Genomic DNA, 25,851 nt, shown 5'->3' on the forward strand with positions numbered 1-25,851 from the left:
TGCACCATGTCCGGGAATGCAAAGTAGCATGTTTTGGACAAGTCCCCCCCCAGCACAGCACAGCACAACAGTTTGTTCAATTTCTCACTGCGCGACCCAGCACGCAGTACGTGTAACAATGCCCCATCAGCATCGGCGCGGCACAGTAGCTTGTGCAGTATTGCCCTTGCGATGCGCTATGTGATGGGCGGGTGCGTCGTGTCCCGTAAGAGAGAAGTCCCACCGTGGTAGCTTAGTGCTGCCCGCGCTGGCGGCTTCTCTCTTTTTTCATTAAATCGCATTGCGCCTGGTAGTATGCAATCGTGCGTGTGTGTGAAATCATCCCATGGCCTGGAATAACAACTGTCAAGTGTTGTCCCACAGCACAACACAGCACATAACAGTCTGCGCGAGCCAACGCCCGCAGTACACAGCATCGGCGATAAGTACGATAATGCTATAACATCAAGTGCGTGTGTGAAGCCATTCCCCTCGCTGGATATTACTTTACTTTTTTTATTTCATCCTGCGCCTGGTAGTATGCAACCGCGTGTGTGTGTGAAACCATTCCATGTCCTGGAATGACAAGTCTCAAGTGCACAACACCCGCACACCAGCACCCGCAGTACGCAATGTGTAAAACACTGCCCCGCCGACAATAACAATAAGTCCCAGAAAGCGTCCAAGTCCCCCCAGCATACAGCACACAACAGCGCTGCGCGAGCCAACCCCCGCAGTACGCAATGTGTAAAACACTGCCCCGCCGACAATAACACTAAGTCCCAGAAAGCGTCCAAGTCCCCCCAGCATACAGCACACAACAGCGCTGCGCGAGCCAACCCCCGCAGTACGCAATGTGTAAAACACTGCCCCGCCGACAATAACACTAAGTCCCAGAAAGCGTCCAAGTCCCCCCAGCATACAGCACACAACAGCGCTGCGCGAGCCAACCCCCGCAGTACGCAATGTGTAAAACACTGCCCCGCCGACAATAACACTAAGTCCCAGAAAGCGTCCAAGTCCCCCCAGCATACAGCACACAACAGCGCTGCGCGAGCCAACCCCCGCAGTACGCAATGTGTAAAACACTGCCCCGCCGACAATAACACTAAGTCCCAGAAAGCGTCCATGTCCCCCCAGCATACAGCACACAACAGCGCTGCGCGAGCCAACCCCCGCAGTACGCAATGTGTAAAACACTGCCCCGCCGACAATAACACTAAGTCCCAGAAAGCGTCCAAGTCCCCCCAGCATACAGCACACAACAGCGCTGCGCGAGCCAACCCCCGCAGTACGCAATGTGTAAAACACTGCCCCGCCGACAATAACACTAAGTCCCAGAAAGCGTCCAAGTCCCCCCAGCATACAGCACGCAACAGTTTGTTTTATTTCTCACCCGCAGTACGCAGTGTGTATAACATCGACATCGGCGTGTACATGACTATTGAAAAAAAACACATTCACACATTGGTCACACATCATCATCTTTACCTACGGATCAACTATTGAAACAAGTAACCAACTATTGAAACAACCAACACCTTAGTCACGGCCCAAGTACAAGTACGAGTTCAATAGTAGGGTTACCCCCCATCGGAATATGACCGACACCCGGCACTGGTACCGATTGCGGTACGTGAACATTTCCCGACCCAGCATGGTGTCTCGGCTAGCGGTACAAGTCTATCCAAGGCACTCCTATAACGATGCCCCCAGTGCGGTATATACCCATGCCGAGGCAACGTTGGTATGACCATGTTTACACTATTGTGGGGAAAGTTGGTGAGTGAAAAGTTTGAGGCATAACTTGCGAAGCTTGTATGGATGTTCGGTAGTACGATGCCGTACGGGTGGGGTCAAGTTACTGTCGATAGGGTCGAACGTCTATCGAATCCAGTGAGTCTGGTGTGTCGAACCCCTACCCTCACTACGGGGTGAGACGTACGTACTCCAGTGTGTGGTGTCGTGTCGTGCGTTGAACGTCGAAGGGGCATAAGGCGATTGTGGCTTTCTCGTGTGCCATGCGAACCCTGTGCAGTACGGTGTGTCGAACATTGAAATACCTCCCATGTAAGACGCATCGCATCAGTGCAGCTAGTAGCACCACACGGGTAGTTACCGCTCTCTCGCTCCGAGTTTTTTTTCTCCCTTGTTATGCCTCCTCAGCGTATGCTGTAGGTATGCAGTAGGGGAAAAAAAGCGTGCGCTCGCTCGCTCGTCTGTGTGTGTTGGGTCGTTTACATCAATGTGGTGCAGCTACCTCGTGATAAGCGAGCGTGGACATGTGCACAATACCCCCTCTCACGCTTTTATGCGTGCTAGTAATTGTGTATGGGAATCTTTTGGCTAGTGTATGGCTATCGTGTATGCGAACGAGGAACGAATTTACCGAGGATGAACGTTGTGGTGATGTTGTGCGAAGTTAATATACACCCCTATCGAATTGTTTGCGGGCCGGCGTGCCGCGCATCCATCAGTAGATAGTGATAGTGAATTCTGGTTGATCCTACCAGTAATATACGCTTGTCTCAAAGGTTAAGCCATGCATGTCTAAGTACAAACAGATTTAATGTGAAACCGCATAAGGCTCAGTATAACAGCTATAATTTACAAGATCATACAACTAGTTACTTGGATAACTGTGGAAAATCTAGAGCTAATACATGCAAAATGCAGGGACCTCGCGGAACCTGTGCAATTATTAGGCAAACCAATCGTCCCCCTTCACAGGGCCGTGACGCTTGAGTTGAAATCTGGATAATTCCGCTGATCGTACGGTCTCGCACCGACGACGGATCTTTCAAATATCTGCCCTATCAACTATTGATGGTAGTATAGAGGACTACCATGGTTGCAACGGGTAACGGGGAATCAGGGTTCGATTCCGGAGAGGGAGCCTGAGAAATGGCTACCACATCCAAGGAAGGCAGCAGGCGCGTAAATTACCCAATCCCGGCACGGGGAGGTAGTGACGAGAAATAACAATATGAGACTCTTGAATGATGTCTCATAATTGGAATGAGTTGAGCATAAATCCTTCAACAAGGATCCAGTGGAGGGCAAGTCTGGTGCCAGCAGCCGCGGTAATTCCAGCTCCACTAGCGTATATTAAAATTGTTGCGGTTAAAACGTTCGAAGTTCATTCTTGTCCAGCACGGGTGCTACTCCTAATGTTGGCAGTAGGTCACTGGTATTGCTGCGACTATAAGACTGGGTGCACATACACGGTGGCACTTTGTGCCCTTTATCGGGTGCGGTGTTTCCACCTGCCCAGCTGCGATTACCTTGAACAAATTAGAGTGCTCTAAGCAGGCCACACAACGGCCGAGAATAATCTTGCATGGAATAATGGAATATGACCTCGGTCCTGGCGGCTGGTAAAGCCAGGGTACAGCGCAATCCAGTGCCAATTATTGGCCCTTCAGCTTCCGCCCTGGAACTCCTATCCTTACCTCCCCGAGGTACCGGCTGGGGTATGAGCAACCTTAGGAAAGATCGGGTAACCAACCCCGGTGGGACCTTTGGTCGTACGCAGACAAGGAAGGGGGAAAACGGGCCCCAAAAGTTAAGGTGTGATGCGACCCGTGCCGAGAGCTGAGTGGTGGAAGGGGCGATATAAATGAGAAGCCGTTAACGGAGCCTGTGGGGCACCGGGGCGCACCCCACAGTATGCAGCCCTTACCGTGTTACAGCAGGGCACTGACGCGGAGGACCCCACCTTTCCCTAGCGACTCGTGGGAATCACATGGAGAATAATAAACAAAACCAACCAAAACAAAAAACTGTATCGACGATGAGCGGAGTAGGAGGTAAAACTTACCTCAGCCTTACGGCAGAAAAAACCGATGGAAAGATAACAAGAAACCCCTTCTTGATATCAAAAACGCTATCCAAACTAACGAAAGACATCATAGAAATAAAGTACATAAAAAGAGACACAAGCTTTCTGATTGTTCTAGAGAACAACAGAAACGCGGAAAAGCTACTAATGCTTAAAAGCTTAGTAAACGGAGAAAAGATAAAAGTAGAATACCACAAGAACCTGAACATTTCAAAATGTGTGGTCTACAGCGAAGAAATGATGGAAATGGAAACGAAAGAGATACAAGTTGAGCTAGCAGACCAAGGTGTGCTAAACGTACACAGAATCACTAGGAAAAACGAAAAGAGAGAAACGGTTAACACGCCTCTTCTTATCATTACGATCAATAGATCAGAGCCTCCGGAACATCTGAAATGTGGTCTACTAAGACTTAAAACTAGACACTATTTCCCGAAACCAATGCAATGCTTTAAATGCTACAAATATGGGCATACACAGAAGAAATGCCAAAGAGAAGAAGCAAGGTGCAAAAAATGCTCGAAAGACCATATAAACGCATCTTGTGAAGAACCACCATATTGCATCAATTGTAAAGGGAATCATGGGCCTGGCGACAGAAACTGCCCATTTTACAAACGAGAGAACGATATACTAAAAATTAAAGTATCAAGAAACATACCATATGGGGAAGCAAAAAGAACGTACGTAAACACACAAAGACAAACAAAAAGTTACGCTGATGTAGCCAAAAGCCAAGTTCAGCAAAGATTGGTGGTAAACAATGAGGTCATAAACGAGAATAACGCTCTTAAGGCCCAGATCCAAGAACTGAAGCAACAGATAGAAGAATTGAAATCAATCATTACAGAGATGCAGAAGAACAACATGATAAACAAAATTGTTCAAAACGAAGCCGATCTGATAAAACCTTCAACCAGCCATAGCGCTCATGAGGGCATGAGAACGAGCGAACCTAATAACAAGGTGAACAAAAAACAAAAAAAGAGGAAAGAGAAAAGATCCTCTGACTCCTCGCCTCCGTCAAGGAAAAACAAGAAAAGCGGAAACTTTTCCGATTCCGAAATGTCACAAAGTGACACAACGGAGCTATAGTGAAACTTTTAATATTCCATAATGAGCTATCACAAATTCACAAACGAAACACTAATACTACAATGGAACATCTTTGGCTTCCGAGGCAGACTACACGAGCTACAGCTACTAGTAAACGAACACTATCCATCCATCATTGCACTTCAAGAAACAATGGTACCCAAAATACCGCAAAATGTACTAGGTGGTCAATATGACTGGAAAATATACAATGATCACAGTCACCCAAACAAAAACGGGGTTGCATTGGGAGTACTCCACGACGCACCTCATAAGTGGATAGATGTAAGTGGGATCGATAAGGTGCAAGTCGTAGCAGTAACTATACACCTCCCACTAAAACTTACGATCGCAAACATATACATATCGCCACACTATGCAAACATCGAATATGAAAGGGCCATAATTGCAGAAATAACACACATTGCGAGACAACTCCCACAACCGTACATACTAGTGGGCGATTTCAATGCCCACAACGAAAATTGGGGATCATACAAAAACGATACAAGAGGCAATCTCCTCCTTGAGGAGACAGATAAACATCGATGGAAAATACTAAACGAAGGTAATCCGACTAGGATGCACCCAACCTCTGGTAAACCATCGGCAATAGACCTGATGATAGCCTCGCATAATTTGCCCAACAGCTATTTATGGAGAACTGACGAAGACACAAGAGGAAGCGACCACTTCCCTATTTTACTACAAAAACATGGCCAAACAACAGTACTTCCCACAAGAAGGAAAAGATGGGTAACAGAAGCAGCTAACTGGAACAAATATGAGAGTGAAATCGAACGTGCCTTAACAGGTATAGAAAGTATAGACCCCATGGGACTAACAGATATCATAACAACTGCGGCTAGTAAAAGCATGAGGAAAACAACTGGCTACAAGCCAAAGAGAGAGGTTCCATGGTGGACCAGCGAAGTACACCAAGCCATAAAAAGCCGTAAAAAGGCACTCAGGAAGTTGAAGAACTCCAACCCTTCCTCACCTGAATACCAGGAAAACGCGAAAAAGTTCAGAATAGAGAGAGCAAAAGCAAGAACCATAATAAAGGCGGCAAGAAAAAAGAGCTGGGAGGAATACCTAGCAGGGATCTCCCCAAACACAAGCAGCTCCAGCATGTGGGCTAAAGTTAGAGCATGTAAAGGAGAATACAAATGTGAGAGAATAATAATGAATATTGACCAAAAAATAACAGATGACAATAACATCATAACAGAAGAACTTGCCAAGCACTTCACTAAAGTATCGTCAGATGAGGTCTACGAGACCTCCTTCAGAAACTTCAAAGAGAACGAGGAGAAAACAGTGGATATAAAAATAAGTGAAAATAATGAAATTTACAACAGAAGCTTCGACATGAAAGAACTCCTATGGGCACTGAACAGTGCCACAGGAAAATCCCCAGGTGAAGATAATATAACCTATCCACTACTACAAAATCTTCCAATTAAGGGTAAAGCTATACTACTAAAAACACTTAACGAAGTATGGCATACCGGCAAAATACCAAGAAAATGGAAAGAAGGTATTATCATACCCATTCCCAAAGTAGGCAGCAACACCATGAACCCAGATGGATATAGACCTATAACCCTCCTTAGTTGTGTGGGCAAAACATTAGAAAGAATGGTCAACAGAAGACTCATTGATGAGCTAGAGTACAGAAACCTGTTAAACGAAAGACAACATGCTTTTAGAAGAGGCAAAAGTACAACCACCTACCTAGCACACGTCGAGAGTATAATTAATATAGCCACAAGGCAAAATGCTCACCTAGACATGGTCTCGCTGGACCTGTCCAAAGCTTTCGATAGGACGTGGAGACTACCAATCTTAAAGCAAATGAAAGTATGGGGTTTTGACGGTCGCATTCTGAGCTTCGTTAAAGACTTCCTGACCGATAGGAAAATTAAAGTGTTTTGCAAAGGAGCATTGAGCTCATCTAGAACCCTACAAAACGGCATACCGCAAGGTTCAGTCATGTCAACAACGCTATTTTTAATAGCTATGGAGTCCCTCTTCGAAAGGGTACCAAATAACGTGTCTCTGGTGGTATACGCAGATGACATTACACTTATTAACTACGGTGAAACGCCAGGCTGGAATAGAAGGAAAACTCAAAGAGCGATCAACCACATACAATGTTGGGCCGATGAAAGGGGATTCAAGATTAATCCCCAGAAATCAAAACTAGTACATATATGCAGAAGACGACACCATAGGAAGGCCCCCTCGCTCCATCTGGGAGAATGCATAATCCCCCAAGATAGAAAAATGAAAGTACTGGGAGTAACAATAGATTCAAAATTAACCTTCAGACAACACTTCGAAGACGTTAAGAGAACAACACAAGGTTATATAAGAGTAATGAAAATAATAGCAGGAAGGTTCAAACCTAGCAACAGATGTACCCTAATAAAGGTAGTAAACGCTACAATATTAGCCAAAATATTACATGGAGCTGAGCTGTACTCAAGAGTAGGCGATAAAGCTACTAAAGCTCTAGAATCTGTATACAACGAAGGAATCAGAATAGCATCAGGTGCTTTTTGCACCAGCCCAGTACTATCAATTTATGCCGAATGTGGAGAGCTCCCTCTCAAATACCAAATCACTAGAAACATTTGTACAAAAGCATATCAACTGAAAGACAGGCTTACATCAGACCAATGGGAAACCCTCCCTCTATTGGAAAGAGCAAACTTCAGCTTTAAACAGCTTACAAATCAAGATCTACCTCAAACCGTAACAAGTGTACCAACCAAACAAAGAACATGGGTACACCAATGTCCAATTATTGATTGGACAATAAAAGCCAATACTAAGGCAGGATGCCCAAATAACGTCGCAAAAACGAATTTCAGAATGTACACATACAATTACCCAGGAAGAAGCCTAATATACACTGATGGTTCGAAAACAAAAAATGATGTGGGGTATGGTATAACGATCCCCAACACAAACGTGTACATAAACGGTAGACTACCAAAACAGTGTAGCATATTCTCCGCTGAGGCATATGCTCTCCATAAGGCAACCCAGGCTGCCAGAGAAGGTTCAATAATATTCACGGACTCTGCAAGCTGTCTGACTGGCTGGAAACTGCGACCACCCATGGCTGAAGCAGGCCAAAGCAACAGCTTGGGAAAAAGGTATAAGATTTACATGGATTCCCGGCCATACTGGGATTGAAGGCAACGAGAAAGCTGACGTTTTAGCCAACGAAGGTCGATCCAAGCCACTTGAAGACAGAACCATACCTAAGGAAGATGCCATCAGGTGGATCAAAGAAGCAATAAAGGACGAATGGAACAAAACCTGGTTCCACTGCAGAGAACAGAAACTCAGGAAAATTAAATGCAGCGTAGAAAAATGGACCGAAGCAGACAACCCTAGGGACCAGAAGTTGCTTACTAGGCTCAGGATAGGCCACACCTGGATGACGCACAGCTCAATCATGAGCCAGAGACACCAAGATGGACCCACGTGCGAAACTTGTGGAACAGCTTTAACAGTAGAACATATCCTTGTGGAGTGTAGAAAGTACGACACTGAAAGACGGAAACATGGACTAGGAGACAACATCCAAATAATTCTGAAAAATAGCACTGAGAACATAAAAAGAACGTGTGATTTCATAAGAGACTGTAATTTGACTAATATGATCTAAGTTAGGGACTAGAGATAGGCCCACCATATCACGAATACTCAAAAAATGAAAAAGAGTGAACAGAGCAAAAAACGCCCGCTCAAAGTGATGGTGAACAGGAGTATAGGGAATATAGGGAATAATGTAAAAGAGATAAACTTAGGCGAATGACAGAGCAGCTAGTTACTGTAGAACAAATGTTAAAGCCTAATAAACAAGATATACACACACACACCTCGGTCCTGGCTGGTAAAGCCAGGGTACAGCGCAATCCAGTGCCAATTATTGGCCCTTCAGCTTCCGCCCTGGAACTCCTATCCTTACCTCCCCGAGGTACCGGCTGGGGTATGAGCAACCTTAGGAAAGATCGGGTAACCAACCCCGGTGGGACCTTTGGTCGTACGCAGACAAGGAAGGGGGAAAACGGGCCCCAAAAGTTAAGGTGTGATGCTACCCGTGCCGAGAGCTGAGTGGTGGAAGGGGCGATATAAATGAGAAGCCGTTAACGGAGCCTGTGGGGCACCGGGGCGCACCCCACAGTATGCAGCCCTTACCGTGTTACAGCAGGGCACTGACGCGGAGGACCCCACCTTTCCCTAGCGACTCGTGGGAATCACATGGAGAATAATAAACAAAACCAACCAAAACAAAAAACTGTATCGACGATGAGCGGAGTAGGAGGTAAAACTTACCTCAGCCTTACGGCAGAAAAAACCGATGGAAAGATAACAAGAAACCCCTTCTTGATATCAAAAACGCTATCCAAACTAACGAAAGACATCATAGAAATAAAGTACATAAAAAGAGACACAAGCTTTCTGATTGTTCTAGAGAACAACAGAAACGCGGAAAAGCTACTAATGCTTAAAAGCTTAGTAAACGGAGAAAAGATAAAAGTAGAATACCACAAGAACCTGAACATTTCAAAATGTGTGGTCTACAGCGAAGAAATGATGGAAATGGAAACGAAAGAGATAAAAGTTGAGCTAGCAGACCAAGGTGTGCTAAACGTACACAGAATCACTAGGAAAAACGAAAAGAGAGAAACGGTTAACACGCCTCTTCTTATCATTACGATCAATAGATCAGAGCCTCCGGAACATCTGAAATGTGGTCTACTAAGACTTAAAACTAGACACTATTTCCCGAAACCAATGCAATGCTTTAAATGCTACAAATATGGGCATACACAGAAGAAATGCCAAAGAGAAGAAGCAAGGTGCAAAAAATGCTCGAAAGACCATATCAACGCATCTTGTGAAGAACCACCATATTGCATCAATTGCAAAGGGAATCATGGGCCTGGCGACAGAAACTGCCCATTTTACAAACGAGAGAACAATATACTAAAAATTAAAGTATCAAGAAACATACCATATGGGGAAGCAAAAAGAACGTACGTAAACACACAAAGACAAACAAAAAGTTACGCTGATGTAGCCAAAAGCCAAGTTCAGCAAAGATTGGTGGTAAACAATGAGGTCATAAACGAGAATAACGCTCTTAAGGCCCAGATCCAAGAACTGAAGCAACAGATAGAAGAATTGAAATCAATCATTACAGAGATGCAGAAGAACAACATGATAAACAAAATTGTTCAAAACGAAGCCGATCTGATAAAACCTTCAACCAGCCATAGCGCTCCTAAGGGCATGAGAACGAGCGAACCTAATAACAAAGCGAACAAAAAACAAAAAAAGAGGAAAGAGAAAAGATCCTCTGACTCCTCGCCTCCGTCAAGGAAAAACAAGAAAAGCGGAAACTTTTCCGATTCCGAAATGTCACAAAGTGACACAACGGAGTTATAGTGAAACCTTTAATATTCCATAATGAGCTATCACAAATTCACAAACGAAACACTAATACTACAATGGAACATCTTTGGCTTCCGAGGCAGACTACACGAGCTACAGCTACTAGTAAACGAACACTATCCATCCACCATTGCACTTCAAGAAACAATGATCCCCAACACAAACGTGTGCATAAACGGTAGACTACCAAAACAGTGTAGCATATTCTCCGCTGAGGCATATGCTCTCCATAAGGCAACCCAGGCTGCCAGAGAAGGTTCAATAATATTCACGGACTCGGCAAGCTGTCTGGCTGGGCTAGAAAGCGGAAACTGCGACCACCCATGGCTGAAGCAGGCCAAAGCAACAGCTTGGGAAAAAGATTCCTGCCCATACTGGGATTGAAGGCAACGAGAAAGCGGACTTTTTAGCCAACGAAGGTCGATCCAAGCCACTTGAAGACAGAACCATACCTAAGGAAGATGCCATCAGGTGGATCAAAGAAGCAATAAAGGACGAATGGAACAAAACCTGGTTCCACTGCAGAGAACAGAAACTCAGGAAAATTAAAGGCAGCGTAGAAAAATGGACCGAAGCAGACAACCCTAGGGACCAGAAGTTGCTTACTAGGCTCAGGATAGGCCACACCTGGATGACGCACAGCTCAATCATGAGCCAGAGACACCAAGATGGACCCACGTGCGAAACTTGTGGAACAGCTTTAACAGTAGAACATATCCTTGTGGAGTGTAGAAAGTACGACACTGAAAGACGGAAACATGGACTAGGAGACAACATCCAAATAATTCTGAAAAATAGCACTGAGAACATAAAAAGAACGTGTGATTTCATAAGAGACTGTAATTTGACTAATATGATCTAAGTTAGGGACTAGAGATAGGCCCACCATATCACGAATACTCAAAAAAATGAAAAAGAGTGAACAGAGCAAAAAACGCCCGCTCAAAGTGATGGTGAACAGGAGTATAGGGAATATAGGGAATAATGTAAAAGAGATAAACTTAGGCGAATGACAGAGCAGCTAGTTACTGTAGAACAAATGTTAAAGCCTAATAAACAAGATATACACACACACACCTCGGTCCTAATGGCTGGTAAAGCCAGGGTACAGCGCAATCCAGTGCCAATTATTGGCCCTTCAGCTTCCGCCCTGGAACTCCTATCCTTACCTCCCCGAGGTACCGGCTGGGGTATGAGCAACCTTAGGAAAGATCGGGTAACCAACCCCGGTGGGACCTTTGGTCGTACGCAGACAAGGAAGGGGGAAAACGGGCCCCAAAAGTTAAGGTGTGATGCGACCCGTGCCGAGAGCTGAGTGGTGGAAGGGGCGATATAAATGAGAAGCCGTTAACGGAGCCTGTGGGGCACCGGGGCGCACCCCACAGTATGCAGCCCTTACCGTGTTACAGCAGGGCACTGACGCGGAGGACCCCACCTTTCCCTAGCGACTCGTGGGAATCACATGGAGAATAATAAACAAAACCAACCAAAACAAAAAACTGTATCGACAATGAGCGGAGTAGGAGGTAAAACTTACCTCAGCCTAACGGCAGAAAAAACCGATGGAAAGATAACAAGAAACCCCTTCTTGATATCAAAAACGCTATCCAAACTAACGAAAGACATCATAGAAATAAAGTACATAAAAAGAGACACAAACTTTCTGATTGTTCTAGAGCACAACAGAAACGCGGAAAAGCTACTAATGCTTAAAAGCTTAGTAAACGGAGAAAAGATAAAAGTAGAATACCACAAGAACCTGAACATTTCAAAATGTGTGGTCTACAGCGAAGAAATGATGGAAATGGAAACGAAAGAGATACAAGTTGAGCTAGCAGACCAAGGTGTGCTAAACGTACACAGAATCACTAGGAAAAACGAAAAGAGAGAAACGGTTAACACGCCTCTTCTTATCATTACGATCAATAGATCAGAGCCTCCGGAACATCTGAAATGTGGTCTACTAAGACTTAAAACTAGACACTATTTCCCGAAACCAAAGCAATGCTTTAAATGCTACAAATATGGGCATACACAGAAGAAATGCCAAAGAGAAGAAGCAAGGTGCAAAAAATGCTCGAAAGACCATATAAACGCATCTTGTGAAGAACCACCATATTGCATCAATTGCAAAGGGAATCATGGGCCTGGCGACAGAAACTGCCCATTTTACAAACGAGAGAACAATATACTAAAAATTAAAGTATCAAGAAACATACCATATGGGGAAGCAAAAAGAACGTACGTAAACACACAAAGACAAACAAAAAGTTACGCTGATGTAGCCAAAAGCCAAGTTCAGCAAAGATTGGTGGTAAACAATGAGGTCATAAACGAGAATAACGCTCTTAAGGCCCAGATCCAAGAACTGAAGCAACAGATAGAAGAATTGAAATCAATCATTACAGAGATGCAGAAGAACAACATGATAAACAAAATTGTTCAAAACGAAGCCGATCTGATAAAACCTTCAACCAGCCATAGCGCTCCTAAGGGCATGAGAACGAGCGAACCTAATAACAAAGCGAACAAAAAACAAAAAAAGAGGAAAGAGAAAAGATCCTCTGACTCCTCGCCTCCGTCAAGGAAAAACAAGAAAAGCGGAAACTTTTCCGATTCCGAAATGTCACAAAGTGACACAACGGAGTTATAGTGAAACCTTTAATATTCCATAATGAGCTATCACAAATTCACAAACGAAACACTAATACTACAATGGAACATCTTTGGCTTCCGAGGCAGACTACACGAGCTACAGCTACTAGTAAACGAACACTATCCATCCATCATTGCACTTCAAGAAACAATGATCCCCAACACAAACGTGTGCATAAACGGTAGACTACCAAAACAGTGTAGCATATTCTCCGCTGAGGCATATGCTCTCCATAAGGCAACCCAGGCTGCCAGAGAAGGTTCAATAATATTCACGGACTCGGCAAGCTGTCTGGCTGGGCTAGAAAGCGGAAACTGCGACCACCCATGGCTGAAGCAGGCCAAAGCAACAGCTTGGGAAAAAGATTCCTGCCCATACTGGGATTGAAGGCAACGAGAAAGCTGACTTTTTAGCCAACGAAGGTCGATCCAAGCCACTTGAAGACAGAACCATACCTAAGGAAGATGCCATCAGGTAGATCAAAGAAGCAATAAAGGACGAATGGAACAAAACCTGGTTCCACTGCAGAGAACAGAAACTCAGGAAAATTAAAGGCAGCGTAGAAAAATGGACCGAAGCAGACAACCCTAGGGACCAGAAGTTGCTTACTAGGCTCAGGATAGGCCACACCTGGATGACGCACAGCTCAATCATGAGCCAGAGACACCAAGATGGACCCACGTGCGAAACTTGTGGAACAGCATTAACAGTAGAACATATCCTTGTGGAGTGTAGAAAGTACGACACTGAAAGACGGAAACATGGACTAGGAGACAACATCCAAATAATTCTGAAAAATAGCACTGAGAACATAAAAAGAACGTGTGATTTCATAAGAGACTGTAATTTGACTAATATGATCTAAGTTAGGGACTAGAGATAGGCCCACCATATCACGAATACTCAAAAAATGAAAAAGAGTGAACAGAGCAAAAAACGCCCGCTCAAAGTGATGGTGAACAGGAGTATAGGGAATATAGGGAATAATGTAAAAGAGATAAACTTAGGCGAATGACAGAGCAGCTAGTTACTGTAGAACAAATGTTAAAGCCTAATAAACAAGATATACACACACCTCGGTCCTAATATCCAAACTAACGAAAGACATCATAGAAATAAAGTACATAAAAAGAGACACAAGCTTTCTGATTGTTCTAGAGAACAACAGAAACGCGGAAAAGCTACTAATGCTTAAAAGCTTAGTAAACGGAGAAAAGATAAAAGTAGAATACCACAAGAACCTGAACATTTCAAAATGTGTGGTCTACAGCGAAGAAATGATGGAAATGAAAACGAAAGAGATACAAGTTGAGCTAGCAGACCAAGGTGTGCTAAACGTACACAGACTCACTAGGAAAAACGAAAAGAGAGAAACGGTTAACACGCCTCTTCTTATCATTACGATCAATAGATCAGAGCCTCCGGAGCATCTGAAATGTGGTCTACTAAGACTTAAAACTAGACACTATTTCCCGAAACCAAAGCAATGCTTTAAATGCTACAAATATGGGCATACACAGAAGAAATGCCAAAGAGAAGAAGCAAGGTGCAAAAAATGCTCGAAAGACCATATAAACGCATCTTGTGAAGAACCACCATATTGCATCAATTGTAAAGGGAATCATGGGCCAGGCGACAGAAACTGCCCATTTTACAAACGAGAGAACGATATACTAAAAATTAAAGTATCAAGAAACATACCATATGGGGAAGCAAAAAGAACGTACGTAAACACACAAAGACAAACAAAAAGTTACGCTGATGTAGCCAAAAGCCAAGTTCAGCAAAGATTGGTGGTAAACAATGAGGTCATAAACGAGAATAACGCTCTTAAGGCCCAGATCCAAGAACTGAAGCAACAGATAGAAGAATTGAAATCAATCATTACAGAGATGCAGAAGAACAACATGATAAACAAAATTGTTCATAACGAAGCCGATCTGATAAAACCTTCAATCAGCCATAGCGCTCCTGAGGGCATGAGAACGAGCGAACCTAATAACAAAGTGAACAAAAAACAAAAAAAGAGGAAAGAGAAAAGATCCTCTGACTCCTCGCCTCCGTCAAGGAAAAACAAGAAAAGCGGAAACTTTTCCGATTCCGAAATGTCACAAAGTGACACAACGGAGCTATAGTGAAACTTTTAATATTCCATAATGAGCTATCACAAATTCACAAACGAAACACTAATACTACAATGGAACATCTTTGGCTTCCGAGGCAGACTACACGAGCTACAGCTACTAGTAAACGAACACTATCCATCCATCATTGCACTTCAAGAAACAATGGTACCCAAAATACCGCAAAATGTACTAGGTGGTCAATATGACTGGAAAATATACAATGATCACAGTCACCCAAACAAAAACGGGGTTGCATTGGGAGTACTCCACGACGCACCTCATAAGTGGATAGATGTAAGTGGGATCGATAAGGTGCAAGTCGTAGCAGTAACTATACACCTCCCACTAAAACTTACGATCGCAAACATATACATATCGCCACACTATACAAACATCGAATATGAAAGGGCCATAATTGCAGAAATAACACACATTGCGAGACAACTCTCACAACCGTACATACTAGTGGGCGATTTCAATGCCCACAACGAAAATTGGGGATCATACAAAAACGATACAAGAGGCAATCTCCTCCTTGAGGAGACAGATAAACATCGATGGAAAATACTAAACGAAGGTAATCCGACTAGGATGCACCCAACCTCTGGTAAACCATCGGCAATAGACCTGATGATAGCCTCGCATAATTTGCCCAACAGCTATTTATGGAGAACTGATGAAGACACAAGAGGAAGCGACCACTTCCCTATTTTACTACAAAAACATGGCCAAACAACAGTACTTCCCACAAGAAGGAAAAGATGGGTAACAGAAGCAGCTAACTGGAACAAATATGAGAGTGAAATCGAACGTGCCTTAACAGGTATAGAAAGTATAGACCCCATGGGACTAACAGATATCATAACAACTGCGGCTAGCAAAAGCATGAGGAAAACAACTGGCTACAAGCCAAAGAGAGAGGTCCCATGGTGGACCAGCGAAGTACACCAAGCCATAAAAAGCCGTAAAAAGGCACTCAGGAAGTTGAAGAACTCCAACCCTTCCTCACCTGAATACCAGGAAAACGCGAAAAAGTTCAGAATAGAGAGAGCAAAAGCAAGAACCATAATAAAGGCGGCCAGAAAAAAGAGCTGGGAGGAATACCTAGCAGGGATCTCCCCAAACACAAGCAGCTCCAGCATGTGGGCTAAAGTTAGAGCATGTAAAGGAGAATACAAATGTGAGAGAATAATAATGAATATTGACCAAAAAATAACAGATGACAATAACATCATAACAGAAGAACTTGCCAAGCACTTCACTAAAGTATCGTCAGATGAGGTCTACGAGACCTCCTTCAGAAACTTCAAAGAGAACGAGGAGAAAACAGTGGATATAAAAATAAGTGAAAATAATGAAATTTACAACAGAAGCTTCGACATGAAAGAACTCCTATGGGCACTGAACAGTGCCACAGGAAAATCCCCAGGTGAAGATAATATAACCTATCCACTACTACAAAATCTTCCAATTAAGGGTAAAGCTATACTACTAAAAACACTTAACGAAGTATGGCATACCGGCAAAATACCAAGAAAATGGAAAGAAGGTATTATCATACCCATTCCCAAAGTAGGCAGCAACACCATGAACCCAGATGGATATAGACCTATAACCCTCCTTAGTTGTGTGGGCAAAACATTAGAAAGAATGGTCAACAGAAGACTCATTGATGAGCTAGAGTACAGAAACCTGTTAAACGAAAGACAACATGCTTTTAGAAGAGGCAAAAGTACAACCACCTACCTAGCACACGTCGAGAGTATAATTAATACAGCCACAAGGCAAAATGCCCACCTAGACATGGTCTCGCTGGACCTGTCCAAAGCTTTCGATAGGACGTGGAGACTACCAATCTTAAAGCAAATGAAAGTATGGGGTTTTGACGGTCGCATTCTGAGCTTCGTTAAAGACTTCCTGACCGATAGGAAAATTAAAGTGTTTTGCAAATGAGCATTGAGCTCATCTAGAACCCTACAAAACGGCATACCGCAAGGTTCAGTCATGTCAACAACGCTATTTTTAATAGCTATGGAGTCCCTCTTCGAAAGGGTACCAAATAACGTGTCTCTGGTGGTATACGCAGATGACATTACACTTATTAACTACGGTGAAACGCCAGGCTGGAATAGAAGGAAAACTCAAAGAGCGATCAACCACATACAATGTTGGGCCGATGAAAGGGGATTCAAGATTAATCCCCAGAAATCAAAACTAGTACATATATGCAGAAGACGACACCATAGAAAGGCCCCCTCGCTCCATCTGGGAGAATGCATAATCCCCCAAGATAGAAAAATGAAAGTACTGGGAGTAACAATAGATTCAAAATTAACCTTCAGACAACACTTCGAAGACGTTAAGAGAACAACACAAGGTTATATAAGAGTAATGAAAATAATAGCAGGAAGGTTCAAACCAAGCAACAGATGTACCCTAATAAAGGTAGTAAACGCTACAATATTAGCCAAAATATTACATGGAGCTGAGCTGTACTCAAGAGTAGGCGATAAAGCTACTAAAGCTCTAGAATCTGTATACAACGAAGGAATCAGAATAGCATCAGGTGCTTTTTGCACCAGCCCAGTACTATCAATTTATGCCGAATGTGGAGAGCTCCCTCTCAAATACCAAATCACTAGAAACATTTGTACAAAAGCATATCAACTGAAAGACAGGCTTACATCAGACCAATGGGAAACCCTCCCTCTATTGGAAAGAGCAAACTTCAGCTTTAAACAGCTTACAAATCAAGATCTACCTCAAACCGTAACAAGTGTACCAACCAAACAAAGAACATGGGTACACCAATGTCCAATTATTGATTGGACAATAAAAGCCAATACTAAGGCAGGATGCCCAAATAACGTCGCAAAAACGAATTTCAGAATGTACACATACAATTACCCAGGAAGAAGCCTAATATACACTGATGGTTCGAAAACAAAAAATGATGTGGGGTATGGTATAACGATCCCCAACACAAACGTGTGCATAAACGGTAGACTACCAAAACAGTGTAGCATATTCTCCGCTGAGGCATATGCTCTCCATAAGGCAACCCAGGCTGCCAGAGAAGGTTCAATAATATTCACGGACTCGGCAAGCTGTCGTCTGGCTGGGCTGGAAAGCGGAAACTGCGACCACCCATGGCTGAAGCAGGCCAAAGCAACAGCTTGGGAAAAAGGTATAAGATTTACATGGATTCCCGGCCATACTGGGATTGAAGGCAACGAGAAAGCTGACGTTTTAGCCAACGAAGGTCGATCCAAGCCACTTGAAGACAGAACCATACCTAAGGAAGATGCCATCAGGTGGATCAAAGAAGCAATAAAGGACGAATGGAACAAAACCTGGTTCCACTGCAGAGAACAGAAACTCAGGAAAATTAAATGCAGCGTAGAAAAATGGACCGAAGCAGACAACCCTAGGGACCAGAAGTTGCTTACTAGGCTCAGGATAGGCCACACCTGGATGACGCACAGCTCAATCATGAGCCAGAGACACCAAGATGGACCCACGTGCGAAACTTGTGGAACAGCATTAACAGTAGAACATATCCTTGTGGAGTGTAGAAAGTACGACACTGAAAGACGGAAACATGGACTAGGAGACAACATCCAAATAATTCTGAAAAATAGCACTGAGAACATAAAAAGAACGTGTGATTTCATAAGAGACTGTAATTTGACTAATATGATCTAAGTTAGGGACTAGAGATAGGCCCACCATATCACGAATACTCAAAAAATGAAAAAGAGTGAACAGAGCAAAAAACGCCCGCTCAAAGTGATGGTGAACAGGAGTATAGGGAATATAGGGAATAATGTAAAAGAGATAAACTTAGGCGAATGACAGAGCAGCTAGTTACTGTAGAACAAATGTTAAAGCCTAATAAACAAGATATACACACACACACACACCTCGGTCCTAATATTCATTGGTTTGTAACCGGATCCGGAGGTAATGATTAACAGAAGTAGTTGGGGGCATTAGTATTACGGCGCGAGAGGTGAAATTCGTAGACCGTCGTAAGACTAACTAAAGCGAAAGCATTTGCCATGGATGCTTTCATTAATCAAGAACGAAAGTTAGAGGATCGAAGGCGATTAGATACCGCCCTAGTTCTAACCGTAAACTATGCCAATTAGCAATTGGGAGACGCTACTGTATGGTGCTCTCAGTGGCTTCCGGGAAACCAAAATCAGGTTCCGGAGGAAGTATGGTTGCAAAGTTGAAACTTAAAGGAATTGGCGGAAGGGCACCACCAGGAGTGGAGCCTGCGGCTTAATTTGACTCAACACGGGAAAACTTACCAGGTCGGAACTTATTGAGGTAAGACAGATTAATAGCTCTTTCTCAAAACTAAGGGTAGTGGTGCATGGCCGTTCTTAGTTCGTGGATTGATTTGTCTGGTTAATTCTGATAACGAACGTGACTCAATCAAATTAACTAGAACGCTATCAGCAGTCAGACGTAGAAGCTGTCGTCCGGTTGTGATGTGTGCGTGTGGGGTTGGCTTTCGGGTCGGCTTCCGCGCGCGCTCGCTGGCGCAGTGTAGTATGACCTGATGACACGTCAACTCATCGAGGTTGACTTCTGCTTAATGGAACAACTTGTGTTAAGCAAGGTGAGATTGAGCGATAACAGGTCCGTGATGCCCTAAGATGTTCTGGACTGCACGCGCGCTACAATGTGGGCAGCAGCGTGTACCCTATTCCGAGAGGAACGGGAAATCACTGAAATGCCCACGTAGTCGGGATTATGGACTGAAACGGTCCATATGAACTTGGAATTCCCAGTAAGTGCTGGTCACTAGCCAGCGTTGATTACGTCCCTGCCCTTTGTACACACCGCCCGTCGCTACTACCAATGAATTATTAGGTGAGGCCTTTGGAGGCGAGTAGTTTGCTGGCTCCTCGAGGGCTGCATTTGACACGCTGAAGTTGACCGAGCCTGGTTATTTAGAGGAAATAAAAGTCGTAACAAGGTTTCCGTAGGTGAACCTGCGGAAGGATCATTATCGTATCCCCATGGTGATCTGATTTGGAGGAGACCGAACGCATTGGGGTCTTGCTGAACAAAAATAAACATGCGTTACCCAGTGGTTGTTTTGCGAGGACTAGGAATTGCGCCGTACTCGTACCCCCATCTGTGTGTGTGGTGTTGTACGAACGTACGTTTAATATGCTCTCCTGGCGAGTCCGTTATGTTTCAATTCATACAACAAACCCTTTCATCTCGGTCTTCAGATCGATAAAAGGATTTACACTCCCTTACTGCACTAAAGGTATTACTGCTTGGATGAAGGGCCGGGGCCTTCGAACTTTCATCCTATTGTAGGGACCATACATGAGATTGTTCTTATAGGCCTCAAATGATGTGTGACTACACTCGGCTCGTGGATCGATGAAGACCGCAGCAAATTGCGCGTCAGAATGTGAACTGCAGGACACATGAACACCGACAAGTTGAACGCATATTGCACATCGTACAATCATTGTGCGATGTACACATTTTTGAGTGCCGCCTATATTTACCAATTTAACTATATGCGCTGCTTAGGTAGCGCATATGCGTAATGGTGTTTTTCGGCCTTCGGTGGTGGAAAAACATTGAAGATAGTCAAACGTGCGAAGGCCCCGGCGCACGGCTTGATGAACACACGTCCCAAGATGAAAGTCTTTGTGTGTTCCATCTTCTCCATACATGAGATAGTTCTTATAGGCCTCAAATGATGTGTGACTGGATTCCCTGAGTAGCTGCGAGCGAAAAGGGATGAGCCCAGCACGTAGAGGTTGTGCGCGTTTGCGTGTCCACCGTGTTGCGTGGCATCTGGACACCTGAGACCTCCTACAAACGATAGGTTAACAGGCTGGGAGTTGCGAGTTGCAGAGAGGTGTACACTTCGATCCTCTCAGACTACCCATGCTTTACCGTGGAGTTGCCGGCCTAGAATAGCACTTCGGGTCTTGGTCCCTGTCCCTGTCGTATGAGGCGACTAATCGGGTGACAACGCGAGTAAGGGCGCGGTAAAGCCTATTGGAGATTGCACGGGGGAAATACCGTGTACAGGAGCCACGAAAGGAGTGCCAAGCACATCAGGATTGACGCCAGTAAGATCCTGATTACGACATACTGGTTACGACATAGAAAACGGACACGATACGGAAACGATTTCAACACGACGCTAAAGGCTGACAGTCGTGCTATCCTGTTCCCTGAGTAAGGAAGGGTGACACCTTCCTGAAACGGCGTGTGGGCTAATAGTGCGATTGCCCCCGTCCCGGTAATAACTTGGCAAGTCTTCGGGTACGTTCGATGCTCGTCTAGGCTCAGGCACTAGGTACTAGGCGTCAGATGTCACATTCCTGACTTGCGCTGATCTGGCTCTGAACACGGTCCCTATGAAGGACCGTGTCAACCCCTGCATGGCCTCACTGCTTGCATAGACAACCATGGGATCACTGATAGCGACTATGTACAGCGGAGATAGCGGCCCGAAGTTGGGACCCAACAGACATGAATATCATCGAACAATTCAACAGACGAAACGACGGTAATGAAGACACACCAACGGGAGAGGCGAGCGTGTTCGCAAGGAGCGGTAAGCTCCAGAGATCACCAATTCGCAACCAGACAGCCATAGCGAATCCTATAGGACACCAACAGCATCCACAACAAGGAGAGACTAGCCTGATACAAGTGCATAAAGCCAACACCACCACTTCTTTAGAAGGGCTGCAGGTCGGGAGGTCAAGCTTGATGGAGGTCAAGAAAAAAGTGAACGAGCTCTACGATTTCATTAAGGACAAAAACAATGTCCATACTAAGATCAAACATTTAGTCACAAGCATCAAATCCGCCGTTACGGCTGCTGACCGCGAACAGAAGGAGATGATCACGCGAGCAGAGGTTGTTGAAAAAGCACTCGCTGAAGCAAGGGAGAAGATGTCCGTCGAGATACAGGAGACGCCTAAGACGCCACGAAACCCACGATCGGACAAAAGGAAGAGGGATACCCCAGGGGATGAAGAAGACCTGAAGAAGGCTAAAAATGACAACCTGGAAAACAAAAAGGAAGGTGAAGGCAGTGGATGGCGAACTGTCGAAAAACAGACGGAGAAACGGAAGAAGAAAGAAGAAAAGAAGAAAGGTGTGCAGGAGACAAAAAAAACCAGGCCCAGACGCGAGCGAAGTAAGGGAGATGCTCTGATCGTCGAGGTGAAGGAAGGAGTGACTTACGCATCACTCCTGCGGAAAGTGAGAGACGATCCGGAGTTGAAAGAACTGGGAGAGAATGTGGTGAAAACCAGGCGCACCCAGAAAGGAGAGATGCTCTTCGAGCTCAAGAGGGATCCGGCGGTCAAAAGTTCAGCCTTCAAGGAACTGGTTGCGAAGTCGCTCGGTGAGGAGGCGAAGGTGAGGGCTCTATCCCAGGAATCAGTGGTCGAATGCAGAAATCTCGACGAAATCACGACAGACGAGGAGTTAAGGCGCGAGTTAATAGAACAGTGTAAGCTGGACAATACACCAATGACGATCCGTATGAGGAAGGCGTATGGTGGCACGCAGACGGCGTCGATACGGCTCTCAACAGTCGCAGCCAATAAGATGGTAGAAACGACCAAAATAAAAGTTGGCTGGTCGGTTTGCTCGCTGAAGATGGTGCCCCGGGTGGCCAAGCGGATGGAGAGATGCTTCCAGTGCATGGGCTTTGGACATCAGGCAAGAAGCTGCACAGGCCCCGACAGGTCTGAACTGTGCAGGAGATGCGGTGAGAAAGGGCATGTTGCGAGAGACTGCACGAAGCAACCGAAATGCTTGCTCTGCAAACCAGAGAACGGCAGCGACCATGCGACAGGAAGCTTCAAGTGTCCCTCGTATAAGAAGGCGTTAGCAGAATCGCAGTAATGGAGATAATTCAGATCAATCTGAACCATTGCAACACAGCTCAGCAACTGTTGTGGCAGTCGACAACAGAGACAAAATGCGACGTTGCAATCATAGCGGAGCCGTACCGAGTACCCCGTGATAATGGCAGCTGGGCGACGGATAGCTTAGGGATTGCTGCAATACAGATGATGGGCAGATATCCTATCCAGGAAGTGGTTGGAGGTTCACATGAAGGTTTCGTAATCGCCAAAATTAATGGAATCTTCATGTGTAGTTGCTACGCACCCCCGAGATGGACAACTGAGCAATTCCACCAGATGCTAGACGCAATGACCGAGGAACTAATCGGTAGAACACCGATCGTCATTGAAGGCGACTTCAACGCGTGGGCGGTGGAGTGGGGAAGTAGATGCACCAACATCAGAGGGTACAGTCTACTGGAAGCTCTAGCAAAGCTGGAAGTAACGTTACTAAACGAAGGTACCACTAGCACTTTCCGGAAAGATGGGCGCGAATCCATCATCGACGTTACTTTTTGCAGTCCGTCGCTGTTGGCGAGTACGGAGTGGAAAGTGTGCGAGTCGTATACGCACAGTGATCACCAGGCGATCCGGTACAGAATCGGTCAACGAAACCACGTGCTAGTTCGGAGGACAACAAGCGGTGAGCGGAAGTGGAAGACGAATGCTTTCGACAATGACCTTTTCGTCGAAGCACTTCGTCTAGCTGGCGGAGCTTCAGATTGGAACGCAGAAAAGTTGACAGATCTACTGGTGAGAGCATGCGACACTACCATGCCGAGGAAAGTTGTACCAAAAAATGGAAGACGCCCAGCTTACTGGTGGAACGACTCTCTTCGCAACCTTCGCGCTAGCTGTCTTCAAGCCAGAAGACGCGTTCAGAGAGCACGAAATAGCGCTGATAGAGAGGAACGAAATACGGTGTACCGAGTAGCTAGAGCCGCCTTGAAACGGGGAATTACACTGAGCAAAGCGAACTGTTTCAAGGAGCTGTGCCGAGATGCAGATGCCAACCCATGGGGCAACGCGTATCGAGTCGTGATGGCGAAGATCAGAGGACCTGTGACGCCCGTCGAATCGTGTGTACGGAGAGTGACCATGGTCTGTCAAAGATGCAGTTTGGATTCCGGAAAGGTAGGTCCACCGTTGATGCTATCCGGACAGTGGTTGAAAAGGCAGAGAAGGCGTCACAGCAAAAGCGGAGGGGCGACCGACATTGTGCTATAGTAACGATCGACGTGAGGAATGCTTTCAACAGCGCTAGCTGGGAAGCCATTGCCGAGTCCCTACACCGTATGAAGGTTCCTGGGTACCTGTGCAGAATTCTAGGAAGCTACTTCCAGAACCGCGTCCTAGTCTACGAGACGAGCACGGGGCAGACAACGTTGAATATAACGGCCGGAGTACCACAAGGCTCTATCCTGGGCCCAACGCTCTGGAACGTAATGTATAACGGAGTACTGAATCTGAAGCTTCCCAAAGGCGTGGAGATCGTGGGCTTCGCGGATGATATCGCTCTCACAGTGGCAGGCGAGACACTCGAAGAGGTGAAGATGCTTGCAATCGAGTCCATCGTCTCAGTAGAGAACTGGATGCAAGCAGCGAAACTGCAGATTGCTCATAATAAAACGGAAGTATTGATGGTGAGTAACTGCAAAGCCGTGCAGCGAGCGGAAATCACAGTCGGGGAACACGTGATAACTTCTAAGCGTAGGTTGAAATACTTGGGAGTTATGATCGACGACCGGCTGAATTTCAACAACCACGTCGACTACGTCTGCGAGAAAGCAGAGAAGTCCATTAGCGCGATAGCGAGAATAATGCCGAATAACGCAGGACCTTGCAGTAGCAAAAGGCGTCTCCTGGCTGCTGTATCCTCGTCCATACTGCGGTACGGAGCACCAGCCTGGTCGGCGGCTCTCGAAACCCACCGGAATCGTAGAAAACTGGACCGTACGTTTCGGCTCATGGCGATGAGAGTTGCGAGCGCGTATAGGACGATCTCGTTGGAGGCAGTCTGCGTTATCGCCGGCATGATCCCTATTGGCATCACTCTGGCGGAAGACAGAGAGTGCTACAGACGAAAGGAAATCAGGGGTATCCGGAAAACAGCGAGAGTAGAATCACTCTTGAAGTGGCAGCAGGAATGGGACACGGCGGAGAAAGGCAGGTGGACGTATGGGCTCATACCGGAACTATCGACCTGGCTGAACAGGAAGCACGGGGAGGTGAATTTTCATCTGACACAGTTCCTGTCTGGACATGGCTGCTTCAGGCAATATTTGCACCGGTTCGGGCACGCAACGTCGCCACTCTGTCCGGAGTGTGAAGATGTGGAGGAAACACCAGAACACGTGGTATTTGTGTGTCCCAGGTTCACCGCAAGACGCGAGGGGCTGCCTGCCCTTCATGCCGGGAACATAGTAGAGAAAATGTGTCGCGACGAGGGCACCTGGAACGCTGTGAACAGTGTAATCATACACATCATGTCCGAGCTACAGCGGAAGTGGAGGGCCGACCAGCGTAGTAATAACCCCTGACCATAGAAGAGGAACAAATGCGAGGGCTGTTGCAAAGTGTAGTACCCCACGAGAGTCGTTGTGACGGAGTGCGCGTTATGTTGGAGGGCACTGCCTAATCGGCGCTCCGTTGGGAAGAGAAATCCTGCGAGGGTGGCTGTGACGGGGCGCGCGTCAAGATGGAGGGCGCTTCCTAATCGGTTCACGTCTCGACAGGTGAGAAACCCCACGAGGGTGACTG

At 45.5% G+C, this 25,851-nt stretch overlaps 1 protein-coding gene and 1 pseudogene across 9 annotated transcripts in view; one reads left to right on the plus strand and one right to left on the minus strand.

Annotated features, from left to right (window-relative positions):
* The window catches only part of LOC129777175 (pyridoxal phosphate phosphatase PHOSPHO2-like), a 108,650-nt gene that overhangs the window by 47,456 nt on the left and 35,343 nt on the right, over positions 1–25,851 (minus strand). The window lies entirely within an intron of this gene.
* On the plus strand, positions 20,552–20,704 carry LOC129780855 (5.8S ribosomal RNA; annotated as a pseudogene).

This window comes from Toxorhynchites rutilus, chromosome 3 (genome assembly GCF_029784135.1).
Source record: "Toxorhynchites rutilus septentrionalis strain SRP chromosome 3, ASM2978413v1, whole genome shotgun sequence".
NCBI classification, from domain to species: Eukaryota; Metazoa; Arthropoda; class Insecta; order Diptera; family Culicidae; genus Toxorhynchites; species Toxorhynchites rutilus.